The sequence below is a fragment of the Callithrix jacchus genome, chromosome 10 (assembly GCF_049354715.1).
Source record: "Callithrix jacchus isolate 240 chromosome 10, calJac240_pri, whole genome shotgun sequence".
NCBI lineage: Eukaryota > Metazoa > Chordata > Mammalia > Primates > Cebidae > Callithrix > Callithrix jacchus.
The window spans coordinates 38,460,972-38,480,335 of record NC_133511.1 but is presented as its reverse complement, the minus strand read 5'-3'; the positions used below and the strand labels follow the sequence as shown (position 1 = coordinate 38,480,335).

General features: G+C 39.8%; 2 pseudogenes; both read right to left on the bottom strand.

Annotated features, from left to right (window-relative positions):
• Positions 1-474: 474 nt before the first annotated feature.
• Positions 475-2,459, bottom strand: LOC144576466 (malonate--CoA ligase ACSF3, mitochondrial pseudogene; annotated as a pseudogene).
• An 8-nt stretch (positions 2,460-2,467) lies between these two features.
• On the bottom strand, positions 2,468-4,006 carry LOC100400919 (RAS guanyl-releasing protein 2 pseudogene; annotated as a pseudogene).
• Between the last annotated feature and the right edge of the window lie 15,358 nt (positions 4,007-19,364).

Here is a 19,364-nt window from a genome sequence, read left to right as displayed (position 1 = left end):
AATGTCTTCTTTCATATTGAATTGAGCTTGAACTTCTCAGTCTTCACTGAGTCCCCTGTCACTAGGCTGCCTCCAGGCCACCCCCCATCACCATTTGTTGTTGCCTAACGTGATGAGCTCTTGGTTTGTAGCCATTCTATTTTTCTTTAAGTTTCTGAACTTGTTCTTACATTTTATTCTTTCTGTCATGTTCAGTGCATTCCATTTTAATCACCTCCTTGTTCTGTACTCCTTCAACAATTATATTTAGCCATAGCTAAGGGAGAGTTGAATTTCTGAAAACATTTGTGGGGCTCTAAAATTAGCAAGGCAAGTTGCATTTTGAATTCACTAGAGGGAGTGAATTTAAATAATTAAAATGACCTTCCTAGAAATTACTCCAAGAAACTAAAGGAGTCCTTTTAAAGAGTAAAAAGTTACTCTTTAAAAGAGTAATTTAGAATCACAGAATAATAGAAGCTTAGTCTATGGATATCACTTAGTCCTAAACACTATTTTTTTTTCTTTTCCACAAGGTGGCTGTTTAATGAAAGTGGCAGCGCTCTGGCTGTGCTCTGCACACCCAGGCCTCTGTGGTGTCCTGCTGCTGTGCCGCCTGATGAGCAAGGGTTCCTGCTGTTTGGCTGACGAACCAAAACTACCTTCAGTGCTCAGGAGAAGGCGAGTCAGGGTGGAGGCAGGGAGGGTGCGAACGGAGAGGGAACAGGACGGAGACAAATGTTTGTTCTGAAGGAATCTGCTGTAGGTGAGCTCTTCCTCCTGCTCCACCACGTGGGACGCGCCGGCCTCCACCTCACCTTCCGCCATGACTGAAGTCTCCTGAGGCCTCCCCAGCCATGCTACCGTACAGCCTGCAGAACTGGCCCACTCTTTGAGCTCCCTGAGTGAGTGTCCTCAAACACAGCAGTGACCCGCTGGCCCCATGTCATATCCGGAACTCCAGTAACAGTCACATCTGTGCTGCTGGGGTGAGCCAGCAGGTGACGCTCCACCTCCAGGGCGCTGACCTTGTAGCCTCCGGCTTGATGATGTCCACCGAGGTCCGGCCTTGGATCCGGTACTGGCCGTCCTTAAACACCACGGTGTCCCTTGTCTTAAACCAGCCATCCCCGATGAGTGCGCTTTTAATCTTTTCTGGATTATTCCAGTATTCTCGAAACACGGAGGGTCCCCTCACCAGCAGCTCCCCGTCCTTCTCTTCAAACCCTGGGGTCACCATGGTGCCCTTCTCGTCTCCCTTTGCGTGGACGGTGTGGGCGCAGCCTTCCTTCTGCGAGTTTTCTGAGACAGCGCGCACCTGCACCCCTGGCAGCGGGGTCCCCACAGAACCTGGCAAGCGCGCTGCGGCGTTCAGGGGCCCGGGCAGAGCCATGCCGCTCTCGCTCACGCGGTACCGCTCCAGCAGGGTGTGGCCTGTGATGGTCTTCCACTTCTCCAGCACGGGGAGGGGCAGGGCGGCGAAGCCTAAGACCATGAGCCTGATTGTTTTCTTCACAAAAACGGCACGCACGAAATCCTGGACATGCATCCTGGTAAAATGCCATAGTACTCCATCAGCTTGGTGTATATGGTAGACACTGCCATAAATACACTGATATGTGGCGTTTCAGAACTTAAGAACTTCTCCCAAAGCTGCTGAGTGCTGAACAGGTGGCACCCACCAGAGCGGGCAGAGCAGCGTGTTGACCACACCATGGACGTGGTGCAGCGGGAGCACGTGGAGGATCACGTCGTCTTTGGTCCATGCCCACTTGTGGACCAGCCCAGTCACCACGGCCCTGAGGTTGCGGTGAGTGCTCAGCACACCCTTGGGCCTCCCTGTGGTCCTGCTGGTGTAGATGATCATGGCGCCCTGGTTTCTCCACCCTTGCTCCGTGACCAGCCCCTCTGCCACTTCCTCCACAGCTCCACTGTAGACGGCTGGCGTGAGAGGCAGCAGCGGGACCCCCTGCTTCCTGACCACTGGGCTCCGGAGCTACAGGTACTCCTGGCCGGCAAGGACCACCGAGCTCTGGGTGTCGCGGATGACGCACCTCAGCTGGGCCGCAGGGTGCTTCCTGTAGAAGGGGACCTCCACGCCGCCGCTCATCCACGAAGCCCACTGGGCCACGACATAGGAGGCGTAGTTAGCGCACAGGAAGGAGACCCTCTCCTCACGGAGGACCCCAGCCAACACACCCATGGAGCCTGCAGATCTCCCTGGACAGGTGAAGGCTACAGGAATAAAGCTCCATGTACCTGTGGTGGCCGTGCTGGTCAACCAGGGCGGTTCTGTCCCCAAAGCCCAGGGCACTGGAGAACGCTGGGGTGGTCCTGTTTGAGGGGGCCACGGGGGCTGTGCGCAGAAGGCCACTTCCTCCATGTCTTGCAGGAGCCAGACAGTAGGAAGCCAAGGCACAGGCCAGGCACTGGAAGGTCAGCTTCACAGGGGGCAGGTATCGTACTGACAGGCGTTCCCAGGGGCTTCCTAGGGGCTACCTACAAGACGGCTGCGCGGCCGGGGTGCAGGATCTGCCTCGCCGGAGCTTTTGCTCCGCTGCCCGGGCCGGGGTCCAGCATCTATGGCAGGCGCTGCATCCGGGCGACGCCGAGCAGGGCGGGAAAGGGAGAAGCTGAAGGCGCCATGATGGTGGCTGTGTGTGGGTAAGGGTGAGGGTGCAGACCCCTCCAGGCTCACGCTCTGGGTCCTGAGCCAACACTCCACTGACAGGCGATCCTTGCACTGCTTATGGCAGTTCACACCACAGGCTCGGCATTTGAGGCCTTGCTTATAGATACCCAGGATCGGGGCTTTGCAGTGGCGGCAGGTGACCGGGCGCAAGGAGTTGCTCTCCTGGAAGTTGTGTACGACGCCCACGCGGTCCCCCAGCACAGAGCTGGAGCGCAGAAAATAGGAGACCATCTTCTCCCTGCTGATGTAGCAGTCCTGGTTCTGGTCGAGGTCCCCAAAGGCGCTGAGGTAAGGGAAGTTCCCACGGATGATCTGGAACTCTTCCTGTGAGATGTGGCCATCCCCATCGACGTCAAAGTTCCAGAACACAGACTCCACCATCTTCTCAATGTGCTCCACCACTAGGGCCTGATCCAGCTTGGGTTTGGCAGCCGAGGTCCACTCCTCCAGCACCTAGGGCCGGGGTGGTGGGGTACAGCTCGTGGGGCTGGTTGGCAAGGACTTGGAGCGCGGCTCCCGCTGCTGGGATAGCTGGTGCAGCTCATCCTCCATCTGTTACTGATCCAGAGATGCCGTGAGCAGGCCGAGCAGATCACGGTTGGCCTGTACTGGTGACCAAAGCCTGGTCACTATGGCCAGCTTCTCCAGGATGCTGAAGACCTGCTTCATCTTGCCCTCATGGAGCCGGGTCCGGGCTGGGTCCAGCCAGTCAGGCAATGCCAGCTGCAGGGCCACCAGGTCCTTGAGGTGCACACCCAGGATGGGGAAGCGGAAGCCCACAAAGGCTGCCAGCCGGCGCTGGTAGTTGCCATAGCTGCCTGTCGCCGTCGCTAGTTCCACGAGACCATCCCAGAGCTTGATGGTCTCAGGGCTAAAGTGGCTGTGGGTCTCCTTGAGGCGGGAGATGGAGCTGTGGCTCAGGCCCCCGACCACTATCATCAGTATGTTGAAGTTCTGCAGCTGCAGCAGCTTCTCCGCCACGTGGACAAAGTGTGTGATGACCAGGCCCCGCTGCGGGGCTGTGGGTTTGCTGAGGATCATGACCCACTGCGAGATGCTTTTGAAGAGGGAGATGAACCGCTCCAGGACGGGGTTGTCCACAGTGTAGCCATGAGTCACAAAATTGTGATAGTCCTGGAACCGGATCTTGCAGAAGGAGTGATACTCCAAGTAGGTGAGATGCCCCGCCAGCTCCAGGGGCTCCAGGTGGTCGAACAACAGGGACATCTGGCGCTTTTTCTGTCCCATAGGGTTCCGCTGAGTCACCTGCCTCTTCCACTTGTAGGTAGGGACGCTGTCTATGTCGATGACGCTGCCGCGCCGCCAGTTTCCTGCTTGGTCTAGCAGAGCCTTCAGCTCCTTGATCTGCTCAGTGAGCTCCGTGTTCAAGTCAAACTCCGGTGGGAAGGCAGAGATCCAGTACGTGACCAGGTATCTTGTTTTCCTACTTGTTTCTCTTTTATTTTCTTTCCTAGTTATTGGCGGTTTCATCAATTGAGTGGTTTGAGCTAGGAACCTGAAAGTCATCAAGACCTCACTCCTTTGCTCAACTTAACACTATAATCTCTTCACCTAGACTGTGATCTCTTGAGAGCAGGATGGTGCTTGTTTGATGTCCTATCTCTCCTACCTAGCATAGTACTCAGAATACAGGAGGTAGTCAGTAAGTTCTTGAATTAGTGAATGAAACTAATCTTTCTCTCCTCCCTATATTTAAACCATTATCAACTTCCTTTGATTTTGTTCCCTAAATAGTTATTTAATCTGAGCTTTCTTCTTACCTTTCTGTTCTGTTCATTCCTTCTGATTTTACCTCGTAACTGGTTATTTAATCTGATCTCTCTCTCACCTCTGTTCTCATGATCTCTTATCTAGACTGTCAAAATAATCTGTTTGTACAATCTTGCCCCCCCACCCTCTATTACAATTTCTCAACATGATTCATTTTGAATTAAAATATGATCTTGCCACTACTGCTAGAATCTCTTCAATGGCTTTACATCATTCACAGGATTTTTTAAAGCCCCTTAGAATTAGACAAGGCCCTTTGTGGGTCCTTCAACCTTTCCAGTCTCAGGTTGTGTCACTCTCTCACTCCTCTTTTCAAATAGTACCAAACTAATTTGGTACTGTTTTATCCACCATGAGGTATATAGCTGATTGGTTCTTAGCCTGGGTTGGCGAAAAGGTCAGAGAAGGATTCCTAGAGTGGAAGACACATTAGAGAGACCTGAAAAATCAGTGAGAGTTAGGGGGAAAGAAGGTAGAACCTTAAAAAAAAATATAGCCTTACCTCTTTTGGTCCTATTTAGTTCTAAATTATAATTATTTAAACCTTGAAATTTATTGCCTGAAGTATAAGCACAATGCTACATCAAGCATTTTTTCAGTTAGGTCTTGTGGTTGACTGCAGGATCTTTCATTTATTTACTCATTCAACAATTATTCATTGAGTTCTGTTTATTTTCCAAGCACTGTGTTACACACTGATGGTACAGAGGTGGGCAAATGAGGCACACACCCTGACTTCATGGAATACAGTCACAGTTATTACTCAGTTACCCTTCAAAGCCTAAGACCTAAAGACTAGATTGGACCACAAGAGGAAACCAGAAATGCCAAAGATGTATCTTTAGCCTCTTCTCTATGTGAATGTTGTGCTAATTCAGTAAGGAATGAATAGCAGTTCACCCCCTTAGTGTCTGGTGGTGAGAATAACTGATACTTTTAACTATTTGCCAATGATACTATCATACAGATGAATCACAAGAGATCGGTTAATTTATGTTTTATTCTAATAATGGTTAGTGGAGAGTGTTGCCTTCAAGCATGGAATCAGTCTAAGAAAATCTTAAAAGCTTTTTGAATTCATATCAGTGTCATCACAGGAGTAGTTTTTTAAAGATGGAATTGACGTATACTCCACCCTTAAAGCAATAATACTGTTCTGTAAGAGGCTTAACACATCTTTAACAACCTCTCTTACTATCCTAGAAGAACTGCTGGATATATGTGTTCAAGCTGATGTGGTTTCAGTGCAGAAAGTTTCTTTAAGGTACCATGAAACACAAATCTAGCACTGCAAATACATACGCGGTTTGATTTATCAGGGTTTTGGATAACTTAGGTGTCATCTGTATAAATAACACAGAGGTCTCCTATGCAGCTAATTACTCAATATAGTTTTTAATCTTACTAGCTGATGTATGAATGCTTAGAACATATCTGAATGGTATATTTACTGCTCTTCTGAAAGTATGTTTTTAATATCTAATATGACCAGTTTAACTTATTGTTTCAATTCTCTGTTTGCTGCATTCAAAAAGAATTCTTTAGTAAAATCTTTTAGTGTTTCATTTTCAATTCAATACTCCCTAAATTTGCTTTTATTTAAGTAGTTTTGTGTTTGTAATTAATTCATATCTGGAAAATATTATGAATTTTTAAAAATTACACATATCTGGTCAAATTACTCCATAACGAGTTAAATGAATGAAGAAACCAGCAGTAAAAATGAGATGTGAAGGTGGGAGGGAAAGGTGAAAGAGAACTCATACATTTTCTCAGGTAGACATCAGAAGCCAAACATAGGCAAAGAGACAGGGTAATTGTTTACCAGATGTCAGAGAAAGAAAAGAGATCCAGAAACTGTAGAATCAAATCCAGAGCCGGGTGTGTAACTATGGTTACTACAGTTACTGTCTGTTACTTCAGCCAAGAAAATGGAAAGCATCAGGAATCCAGTCACAACTAGGATTGCATGGCATAAAAATAAATTATAAAGTACTTCACCTTTTGGAGAGTAATAGAATTATGGATCAGAAAATAAGAGAACTGGTATCACGGGAAAATCAATATTATACCAGTAGCACCACTACTACTCCTATGACCATTACTTCAATCTTTATGAAGATATGTGTTTACTGTAATATATCCAATGAAATGTGTAGATTTTGATAGAGGTGCTCGACGTGGCTGTTTACATGTCAAAGCACTCATCAGGCGCAGGTACCTGCCACTATGAACTAATAAACTCTCAGTCTTTTCTTTGCATTCAGAATCCTTTAAGGTGGTATTTCTCTTATTCTATTACAGTGAGTTCGGATGAAGTAAAATTCACATGACACAGAAAAGTTTCAATGTACACTAAGGTGAAATGGAGAGTGGCAGAAACAGAGAGAATATCTATGGTTAGAAACACACACAGGGAAGGGAGAAAGCATAGTGAAGGAGATAAAGAAGCACTGCTCAAAGTGGAGGAGGGAACATAAAGAACACAGTCTTACAGAAGCCAAGGTAATATCTATTAAAAAGAGAAGTGTGTGAAAGTGAGAAATGCTTAATTTCATCAAGTGCTATAGAGGAAACAAGAATGGTGAATTTGGTAATTAAAAAGACATTTGGAGCTTGGGGCAAGTGTAAATAATAATAATTGATGTCCACTGAGTACCCTCTACATGGTGGTTATTGTTTTAAGAACTTTTTATATAACATCTAATTTAATCTTCATAGCAACATTAACAATTTTAGGAAGTAGGCACTAGTACTACTCTCATTTTATATGTGAAATAACTAAAGCACAAAGATGTTGGTTTACTTACTCAAGTGTATGACGCTAATGGAGAAGCCATGATTTAATCCTCACAGTCTAGCTCTAGAAACAAGACTTCTACTGGAGGTTGATTTGAATTAGGTTGAATTCAAATTAGGTTCTGAAATTCTTGAGAAAATGTGGGAATAAGCTAGAGATGTCGGTAGAAGGTGACATGGTGAAGAGGAAGGATTCTTAAAACAGAAGGGAGTAGGCTGTAAAGAAGAGAGTAGTTGGACTAGCTATGTATGGAATGAGCCTAGAAGAACTGGTGGAGAAGAAGGGCATGTAGACTTTTCTCTTCTTTAGGAATGAATGGCCCTGACTTGACTGGGTTGGGGAGGAAGTAGGAATCTTAAGGAAAACAAACGATTCAATTAAGATGAAGAGGATAAAATGATAAAAAATTTAAGAAGAATTTGTTTTGAGACCCGTAGTGATTAGGTTTGCAGAAAATACCAATAGGTTAGTGGAAGGTTAGTGCTGTGCTGATTATGTACCTTAGGACTGAATTGACAAGAGTTCAGGAGACATCTGTAGGGGCCTAGATGTCTACAGGGATATGCTTAGAGGAGGTGTTGAATAGATAGAAAAATACCTTGTTTCCAAGTTACAAATATAATGTTATTATGATGGTAGAAGCATCCCCAAAACTCTGGCCCTAGAAATTAGGTTCTAAGAAAGCTTTAAAAGTGGTACTCCCAGTCTTGGGAGATTGATCTAAAATGAAACTATAAAAAAACTAAGAGAATTCAGAAAATTATCTGAATGAAGAAGTCCTTTATAAGTGTGACAAAAACTTAGAATTATTTAAAAATTTTTAATTAAATTAAGAACAATTTCAAAATAGAAAAAAAAACCACCACGAGCAAAGTCAAATGATAAACTCAATACATATTGGCATTTTTTAATAACAAATGCATTTTCTGATAGGTTAAGAATTTCTATAACTCAGTAAAAAGTGATTAGATTAATAGACAATAGTCAAAAGACATATTTATGTTCACAGAAAACAAAATAGAAATGGTTTTACAGATAAGGAAGATGTTCAGTCTCAACCACAAGAAACTTGTTAAGTGAAACCATAACCAGCTATCATTTTTTCTTATCAGCTTAACCAAGATAGAATAGTTGATAAGTTACTATGTTGGCAAATATATGAGAAAATACATACTTTCATACATTATTGGTAAAAGTATAAATTGTGTATTTGGCATATATGTAAAATTAATAATGCATCAAACCCTTTGACCCAGCAACGTGACTTCTAGAAATTTATCCCATAGGTAGAGTGGCACATATGCAAAATGAAATATGGTAAGTTATTTGGTGAAGCATTATTTGTAATTATAAAATATTGTAAACAGTCTAAATGGAACCAGTGCAAAGTTGGAATTAGAGAAAAAAATTGTGGTAAAATGGCATACTTAATACTTTTACATAGCATAAATCTGGAAGAATGGGCATACATAGAAAATAAATCCAACAAACTTCCTTGGTTTCCTCAGGGGATGTAGGTGTCACAGGAGATGTTTAGCCATTGTCTGTTCTTCAGTGTCTTTTTAATTTTTTTATTTTCTATTTGCTTTTTTTAAATTGCATTTTAGGTTTTGGGGTACATGTGAAGAACATGCAAGATTGTTGCATAGGTATACACATGGCAGCGTGATTTGCTGCCTTCCTCCCCTTCACCTATATCTGGCATTTCTCCCCATGCTATCTCTTCTCAACTCCCCACCCCCCGCTGTCCCTCCCCTATTTCCCCCCAACAGACCCCAGTGTGTAGTGCTCCCCTCCATGTGTCCATGTGTTCTCATTGTTCAACACCCGCCTATGAGTGAGAACATGCGGTGTTTGATTTTCTGTTCTCATGTCAGTATGCTGAGAATGATGATTTCCAGGTTCATCCGTGTCCCTACGAAGGACACGAACTAATTGTTTTTGATGGCTGCATAATATTCCATGGTGTGTATGTGCCACATTTCCCTGTTCAGTCTATCACGGATGGACATTTCGGTTGGTTCCAGGTCTTTGCTATTGTAAACAGTGCTGCAATGAACATTGGTGTCCATGTGTCCTTATGGTAGAACGATTTATAATCCTTTGGATATATACCCAGTAATGGGATTGCTGGGTCAAATGGAATTCCTATTTCTAGGTCCTTGAAGAATCGCTACACTGTCTTCCACAATGGTTGAACTAATTTACACTCCCACCAACGTGTAAAAGTGTTCCTATTTCTCCACATCCTCTCCAGCATCTGTTGTCTCCAGATTTTTTAATGATCGCCATTCTAACTGATGGTATCTCAATGTGCTTTTGATTTGCATTTCTCTAATGACCAGTGATGATGAGCATTATTTCATATGTTTGTTGGCCTCATGTATGTCTTCTTTTGTAAAGTGTCTGGTCATATCCTTTGCCCACTTTTGAATGGGCTTGTTTGTTTTTTTTCTTGTAAATCTGTTTTAGTTCTTTGTAAATTCTGGATATCAGCCCTTTGTCAGATGGGTAAACTGCAAAAATTTTTTCCCATTCCGTTGGTTGCTGATTCACTCTAATGACTGTTTGGTTTGCCGTGCAGAAGCTGTGGAGTTTGATTACGTCCCATTTGTCTATTTTGGCTTTTGTTGCCAATGCTTTTGGTGTTTTGGTCATGCAGTCCTTGCCTACGCCTATGTCCTGAATAGTTTTGCCTAGATTTTCTTCTAGGGTTTTTATGGTGTTAGGTCTTATATTTAAGTCTTTCATTGATCTGGAATTAATTTTAGTGTAAAGTGTCAAGAAGGGGTCCAGTTTCTGCTTTCTGCACATGGCTAGCCAGTTTTCCCAACACCATTTATTAAACAGGGAATCCTTTTCCCATTGCTTATTTTTGTCAGGTTTGTCAAAGATCAGATGGTTGTAGATATGTCATGTTGCCTCTGAGACCTCTGTTCTGTTCCATTGGTCTATATCTCTGTTTTGGTGCCAGTACCATGCTGTTTTGATTATTGTAGCCTTGTAGTAGTATAGTTTGAAGTCCGGTAGTGTGATACCTCCCTCTTTGTTTTTTTTTTTTTTTGCTTAGAATTGACTTGGCTATGAGGGCTCTCTTTTGGTTCCATATGAAGTTTAAGGTGATTTTTTTCCAGTTCTGTGAAGAAGGTCATTGGTAGCTTGATGGGGATAGCATTGAATCTGTAAATTACTTTGGGCAGTATAGCCATTGTCATGATATTGATTCTTCCTAACCATGAACATGGAATATTTCTCCATCTGTTTGTGTCCTCTCTTATTTCGTTGAGCAGCGGTTTGTAGTTCTTCTTGAAGAGGTCTTTTACATTCTTTGTTAGTTGTGTTCCTAGGTATTTTATTCTCTTTGTAGCAATTGTGAATGGTAGTTCGTTCTTGATTTGGCTCTCTTTAAGTCTGTTATTGATGTATAGGAAGGCTTGTGATTTCTGCACATTGATATTGTATCCTGAGACTTTGCTGAAGTGGCTTATCAGTTTCAGGAGATTTTGGGCTGAGACGATGGGGTCTTCTAGATATACTATCATGTCATCTGCAAATAGAGACAATTTGGCTTCCTCCTTTCCTATTTGAATACCCTTTATTTCTTTTTCTTGCCTGATTGCTCTGGCTAGAACTTCCAGTACTATATTGAATAGGAATGGTGAGAGAGGGCATCCTTGTCTAGTGCCAGATTTCAAAGGGAATGCTTTCAGTTTTTGCCCATTCAGTATGATATTGGCTGTTGGTTTGTTGTAAATAGCTTTTATTATTTTGAGATACGTTCCGTCAATACCTAGTTTATTGAGGGTTTTTAGCATAAAGGGCTGTTGAATTTTGTCAAAGGCCTTCTCTGCATCAATTGAGATAATCATGTGGTTTATGTCTTTGGTTCTGTTTATGTGGTGAATTACATTTATAGACTTGTGTATGTTGAACCAGCCTTGCATCCCTCGGATGAATCCTACTTGATCGTGGTGGATGTGCTGTTGCAATCAGCTTGCCAGTATTTTATTGAAGATTTTTGCATCTATATTCATCATGGATATTGGCCTGAAGTTTTCTTTTCTTGCTGAGTCTCTTCCGGGTTTTGGTATCAGGATGATGTTGGTCTCATAAAATAATTTGGGAAGGATTCCCTCTTTTTGGATTATTTGGAATAGTTTCAGAAGGAATGGTACCAGCTTCTCTTTGTATGTCTGGTAGAATTCGGCTGTGAACCCATCTGGACCTGGGCTTTTTTTGTGTGGTAGGCTCTTAATGGCTGCCTCGACTTCAGACCTTGTTATTGGTCTATTCAGGGTTTTGATGTCTTCTTGGTTTAGGCTTGGGAGGATGCAAGTGTCCAGGAATTTATCCATTTTTCCAGGTTTACTAGTTTATGTGCATAGAGTTGTTTGTAATAATCTCTGGTGATGGTTTGAATTTCTGTGGAATCTGTGGGATATCCCGTTTATCATTTTTATTGCATCTATTTGATTATTCTCTCTTTTCTATTTTATTAATCTGGCTAGTGGTTTTTTGTTTTGTTTATCTTTTTGAAAAACCAGCTCCTGGATTATGGATTTTTTGAACGGTTTTTTTGTGTCTCTGTCTCCTTCAGTTCTGCTCTGATCTTAGTTATTTCTTGTCTTCTGCTTGGGTTTGAGTTTTTTTTTGATCTTGCTCCTCTAGCTCTTTCAATTTTGACGATAGGGTGTCAATTTTAGATCTCTCTTTGCTTCTCATCTGGGCATTTATTGCTATATATTTTCCTCTGGAGACTGCTTTAAATGTGTCCCAGAGATTCTGGTATGTTGTGTCTTCGTTCTCATTGGTTTCGAAGAACTTCTTTATTTCTGCCTTCATTTCATTGTTTATCCAGTCAACATTCAAGAGCCAGTTGTTCAGTTTCCATGAAGCTGTGTGGTTCTGAGTTAGTTTCTGAATTCTGAATTCTAACTCGATTGCACTGTGGTCCGAGAGACTGTTTGTTATGATTTCCATTCTTTTTCATTTGCTGAGGAGTGCTTTACTTTCAATTATGTGGTCAATTTTAGAGTCGGTGCAATGTGGTGCTGAGAACAATGTATATTCTGTGGATTTGGGGTGGAGAGTTCTGTAAATGTTTATTAGGTTTGCTTGGTCCTGGTCTGAGTTCAAGTCCTGGATATCCTTGTTAATTTTGTATTTTTAAATGACTTGCTCTGTCATTGGGACTCCTTGTTTCAGGATAAGGATAGGACCAAAAGAATTGTAATTTTCAAAAACAAAACTTGATCAGCCACAGGTCCCCAGCACAGAGCTTAAATAAGTTGTAATGGTGGCTTAATGGTAGGTTTATGAAAGTCATAAATTCCAAATCAAGGCTAGTGTAGTCTATTTTGCAGGCAATGAGGAAGCAATAAAGGACTCTGAGCAAGAGAATGATGTATGTGGGCCATTGTTTTGGAAGATTCATCACAAATTCATGTGCAACTAGACTGGAGGAAAGAAGTGTCCACAGAGAGAAAGGCCAATTATGAGTCTATTGCAATACTATACTGTGCGCATGTTGCATATGTTTTATATGTGACATATATAAACACTTCAAAAAGTTCGTTATCTTTAACTTCCTGCCTCCTTTCTTTCATTCTTATTATATACTTCAGAAAGAATTGAAATTGCTAATACCTTGTCACCTAACATCTACATTACACTTTTCTCCCCAGTGTTTGGCATCTTTGACATTTTAATACAAAACAAAACAGAAAAATCAATTAATATTGTCTTTGGATAAATTAATTTGTATTTAGTTGCTTAACTGTTTTTTTCCATTTGAGCTAAATGTCATTTTGAAGGACCATTCATCATATACTTACTTCAGTTTAAAAGTTTGAGATAAAGATTTTTAGACCAAGTGAGAATTGGAACAGGAATAGAATCTAATTTTTAGAAGTAAGATTTGGAATTTCCCAGGAAACTTAACATCTATGCCTCCTTGGGAGTTAGTGAAGACTTTGTTTAGGAATGTGGCAATGGAAACGGAGAGGAGATGATACATTTGGGAGGAAGCTTTGACTATGCTTATGGACTAAGTGGATTTTAGAAAATACAGAAAAGCAATGGTTACTTTTGAACCTAATATTAGGAGAATTAGAACTCTAAAATAAAAAAGGAAGTGAGAGGAAATGGAGGAGGGTAAGCATTTCATAGAAATACTATGTTTTTAATAAATCAAATTTGGTTTGGCAGTAGACATCAAAGTGGCAATAGGCAAGCAACAGACCTTGAGCTCAGGGAGATTAATGTGGCTATGAAGATTAGAAAATCATTTGTACAGAGGCAGGTGACTTTTCTGAGAGTATAGAGAGTTTTAAAAGGGAATAGCTTGAAGGAAATGCTCCTTACCATTTTAATAATGTGTAGTGAAATTATTCAGCTGGTGTTTGAATTGGCACATGAAGTCATTCTGATAATGATAGACTTTGTGTAATAGTTTTCATGTGAAAGCTGAGACTGAGATAAGCAGTTGCATGCACCATGCATCATAGCAGTTCTCCTGACACATATCTTTAAGGAAAACCAGGATTTGGAAACAATAGCAAATTTGTTCAATGCATGTTGTATGCTTTCATGGCTGTTTTTTTTATTTTTTATTTTATTTTTTTTTACAAATGAGGTCAGTATAAGTGTAATTAGATTAACTCACTTCAATATGTTTATCTCATTGTAACCCAAAGTATAGATTCAGGAAAATCAACTACTCTTATTCATTAAAACATTAAGTTCAGTTGTGTAATATTTGTACTTATGTCTCAAAATAATGGAAAAACAATAGGAAAAATTGTTTCTTAATGTACCAAGTAGCAGACAACATAAATCTCTCAGTTCACTATGACACAGTTTCCAGATTACCCTACTTGATATATTTTTACACTCCATTTTAACTTAGAAATAGTATGATACATATTCTTCTCAAGATATAAATCAATTGAAATATATGATTGCTCTAAATAGTTGAATTCTTTTTAAAGCTAGTTTAATTCTTTTTAAAGTAAATATTAGCAGTATTACTCAAACCGTATTTATTTAAATAATTTGAGAATTGAGAACTTTAATATGAGAATGTATTCTTAAACAGAATTATGCCTTGGCTACCTATAAGAGGAAAATATGAAAGTTTTCTCAGGAAAATTATTTTTCACATATTTGATTTTAATGTACTATAGAAGAAATTATTTTCATTTTAATAAGTGAATTATTACATAGTCACAGCTAAGTATTACTGAAACAATTATCATGTTATCAATATATATCATTTAGAAAATTAGACTCAATAATAGGGGTAAAGACTGTGTTAACATTTAGGAAATGTAGATAATGTATCATTAGGAATGAACACTAATGCAGATTTTAACAATACTGTGCAATTTGTTGGTTCTCTATCTTGTATTAGAGAAGACTTCTTGTCTAACCTTGATTTAATTGTACTCTGTACATAAGCAGTAACCTCATTTGGGTCATAAATGTGAATCAGTAGAGTAAAAAGTACCACATTTGACCTTGCCATAATGCTAAAACTTTAGATATTTAATATTGTATTCCTTATTGAATGTACTAATTTCATTTGGAGATAACATAACTATCTTCATCTTTAAAAACATAAGTGAATAATGAATTAAACGAAAACAAGCATTTGAATCATCTTTTAGACTTTAATGGCCTTAAGAGTGAAATAAATAGAGACAATGTGAGTAAGTTACTCTGACATAAAGAATAAATTTGTGGTGCAGATTTAACTACATTCTGTTACAAATTGTGCCTGGGGAGTTTTATAGTTTTGTTTTCAAGGAGGTAGAATTAACAGGAATTGCATCAGGAATACCAAGCAGTATGAGAATGAGGAATCTCAAATTGCTCTTAGGACTCCCTGCTACCTAGCAAAGATCAGATATTCAAGTAAAGACCCCATTAAGACAGACCTATGAAGTTGTAGTTAATGAAACTTTACATGAACAAAAAGCATAAAGGGGTCTCACAAAATGATAGTACCCCTTTTTCATTTTATTTATTTATTTTTTAAGAATTAGTTTGAAGAAAGAGAGAGAATTAATAATTTTCTTGAACTGTGATATTCATTTTTTTTTTTTACTTTGATGTGATTTTTGTAAATAGTGTGAGGTAGGAGTCTAACTTTGTTCTTTTGTATGTGGATATGCAGTGATTCCAGCATCTTTTTTTTTTTTTTTTTGAGAGAAGGAAAGAAAAAATAAGGAGTGAAGGAGAGAAAGAAAGAGGAAGAAAAAGAGGGAGAAAGAATGGAAATGTTGCTTTATTCTAAAAAAATGGGTATTAATAATGGCCAATCAATATTTCATTTAAACCTATGAGTAGGTGTGATGTTGTATTGACAAGAATGTGTATTTCATGTATTTAAATTGGACAGCTCTATAAATATTTATTAAGTTTACTTGTTCTGGATCTGAGTTTGAGCCCTGGATATCCTTATTAATTTTCTGTCTCATTGAGTCTAAGTCTCTATGTATCTGGGTATTAGGATCGTTAGCTCTTATTGTTGCATTGATCCTTTTACCACTATATCTTTGTTGCTTTAAAATCTATTTTATCCGATATGAGAATTGCAACTCCTGCTTTTTATTTATTTATTTATTTATTTATTTTTGCACTCCATTTGGTTGGTAAATCTTTCTCCATCCCTTTGTTTTGAGTTTTTGTGTATCCTTGCATGTGAAATGGGTCTAGATGTAGCATACCGTTGGGTTTTGGCTATATCTTTTGATTGGGGGATTTAGGCGATTTAAATTTAGGACTACTGCCATTTGATGTTAACTGGCTATTTTATCCATTCATTGATGTAAATTCTTCATGTTGATGCTCATTACTTTTTGGTATATTTTTAGAAAGGCTAATACTGGTCGTTTCTTTCTGTGTGTAATGCTTCTTTCAGAAGCTCTTGTAAAGCAGGCCTGGTGGTAATAAAATCTCTGAGTTCTTGCTTGTTCATAAAAGATTTTATTTTTCCTTCAGTTGTGAAGCTTAGTTTGGCTGGATATGAAATTCTGGGCTGAAAGTTCTGTTCTATAAGGATGTTGAATATTGGCCCCCACTCTCTTCTGGCTTGTAGATTTTCTGCTGAGAGATCTTCTGTAAGTCTGACAGGCTTCCCTTTGTGGGTAACCTGACCTTTCTCTCTGGCTGCCCTTAGTATTTTCTCCTTCGTTTCAACCCTGGTGAATCTAAGGATTATGTGCCTTGGGGTTGCTCTTCTTGAGGAATATCTTTGTGGTGTTCTCTGTATTACCTGGGGTTGAATATTGTCCTGCTTTGCTAGGTTAGGAAAATTTTCCTGAATAATATCCTGAAGAATATTTTCCAGCTTGGATTCATTCTCTCTGTCACATTCAGGTACACCTATCAAATATAAATTTGGGCTTTTCACCTAGTCCCACATTTCTTGGAGACTTTGCTCATTCCTTTTTATCCTTTTTTCTCTAATCTTGTCTTTTCGTTTTATTTCGCTAAGTTGGTCTTCGACCTCTGATATCCTTTCTTCTGCTTGATCAATTCAAGTGTTTAAACCTGTGCATACTTCTTGTAGTTCCCGTATTGTATTCTTCAGTTCCATTAATTCACTTATATTCCTCTCTAAATTTCCTATTCTCATTAGGATTTTGTCAAACCTTTTTTCAAAGTTCTTAGTTTCTTTATATTGGGCTACAACATGTTCTTTTAACTCACGGAAGTTTCTTATTATCCATATTCTGAAGCCTGATTCTGTTAATAGGATGCACTCGTTCTCCATCAAGCCTTGTTCCCTTGTTGATGAGGAACTGTGATCCTCTGTAGAGGGAGAGGCATTCTGATTTTGAGTATTCTCAGCCTTTTTATGCTGGTTTCTTCCCATCATTGTAAATTTATCCACCTGTCGTCTTTGTAATTACCAACTTTCAAATTTGGTCTCTGAGTGTCAAGTAATAACGAGTAATTTTAAAATGTTGTTTTCCTGGGAATTTGTTAGAAATGCAAATTCTGAAGTCCCACCCCACACCTACTGAAAAAAAAAAAAACTCTGTTGTAGGGGCCCAGCAATCTCTGTTTTAACATACCTTCCAGGTGATTCTGATGTACACTAAAGTTTGAAAATACTGATTTAGAACAAAGAAATGAGTCTCAAAGCTGACTTTCTTATGTCTCTGGAAAGGTAATAGTGTTGAAAATCAAACATTTTTCATTGAGAGAATTTCTAAGTAGAAAAACTTCTCTTCACTTATGTAGTGAATAGCTTACTAACTTGAAGATAGAATTTTATTAAAAGCCAAGGTGTGGAGAATGTATAGAATGTGACATAGGTAGAGTCTCTCAGAAACAGAAAGGAGAAGTGCTTAGTGCACAGCCCTTCCAGACCTGAGAGAAGAGGAGAGAGAGGCACACACTCAAATGACCCTGCATTGCCCCTTCATGGTGGGAGTACCTGGAAAATGGGGAGAAGAAATCAAGTAAGGGATAATTTTCTTTCCTAGGAACACTCCATTATAGCAGGTCTTTATTTTTGATTCTGAGATCACAGTCCTGAAAGTTGCTAGCCCTGAAAAGATGTTCCACAATTTCCCTGGCACCATATCCAACGTGGTGCCCAAGCAGTGGAGCAGCAATGGCTATGGCATGTGCTGAAGATAGACTCACAGGCTGTACGTGGTGTGAAGAAAGGAGCTGGAGTTCTCAGGCTCTCACATGGCTTGAAGGAAAAAACTAGTGAATCAGAATAGGGCTGTGGCTTCCATCAGGGATACAGAAAGGAGAATTAAATAAATTCTTTTCACCTGAGAGTGAAAAGACCGCTCAAGTCTTCAGAAGTAAGGAGAACTAGCCCAAACTTAAACAGTGGGTGCTAGCATTGTCACTTTTAGACAGTGGATTTTGAATTAACTGAATATTTTCTACTAAGAAACTACTGCAAACCACTAGAAGCTGGTGAGAATGGTCTCTTGAAAGCAAGATAAGCTACAGCAAATTAACAAAATGTTAGTTTTTGCACACTCAAAAAATAAAATGTCATTCACCTTATATAACAAGAGATCTTTTTACTGAATTCATTATTCATTCTTTTGAGAATACTAGATATATAATAAACATATAACAGAGATGTTTAACACTTCAAAATGTGCTTCAAAAAATATATTCAACTTATAATCTTTTGCATACTAGTTTATGGTCTCTTACATTTAGGTTTAAAATCCATGGCTTATGTGATTTTAGTTTAATTTATAAAAAGATATTGAGTAAGTGTTATTTACCAATAGCTGTGCTGAAATCCTAGCATATTAATAATGTGCTGGAATATTATTATATTAACAATATGATATTAACATGTATTAATATTAAATATGTTTAATGAACTTGTTTAATAAATTAAAGATCATCTTGTCAAAATAAAAAACATTTTGTCTTTTTCTGCTGCCAAATAATTTCTTTTATACTCCTTTAGATGAAATATTTTGCTAATAAAATTTCCCCTTTTATTTCTTCTTTTCCCTAAGGACTCCCAATTTTTTTTTTTTTTTTTAATTGAGATGGCGTTTCGCTCTTGTTACCCAGGCTGGAGTGCAATGGATGATCTCGGCTCACCACAACCTCCTCCTCCTGGGTTCAGGCAATTCTCCTGCCTCAGCCTCCTGAGTAGCTGGGATAACAGGCATGCACCACTATGCCCAGCTAATTTTTTGTACTTTTAGTAGAGACGGGGTTTCACCATGCTGACCAGGATGGTCTTGATCTCTTGACCTCGTGATCCACCCACCTCGGCCTCCCAAAGTGCTGGGATTACAGACTTGAGCCACCACGCCCAGCCAGGACTCCCAGTTTTTATGGATAATGAAAATTATACTTTATTCATAACTCCATTTCTTTATTCTCTCCCCATTTGTTGTTAAGTCCCTATTCTATCTCTTCCTGGTACACATTCATGCTTAATTTTCTATCTTCTTCTATTTTTTCCATATACAGACCTCTTAAAAATCTTTCATACTTAATCTATTTTTGGGGGGGGCACTGAATTACTTTCCTTAAAGAATGAAAAAATTTCCTTGTAATTAAAAAATGTGTAATATAAATTTATTGTCACTATTT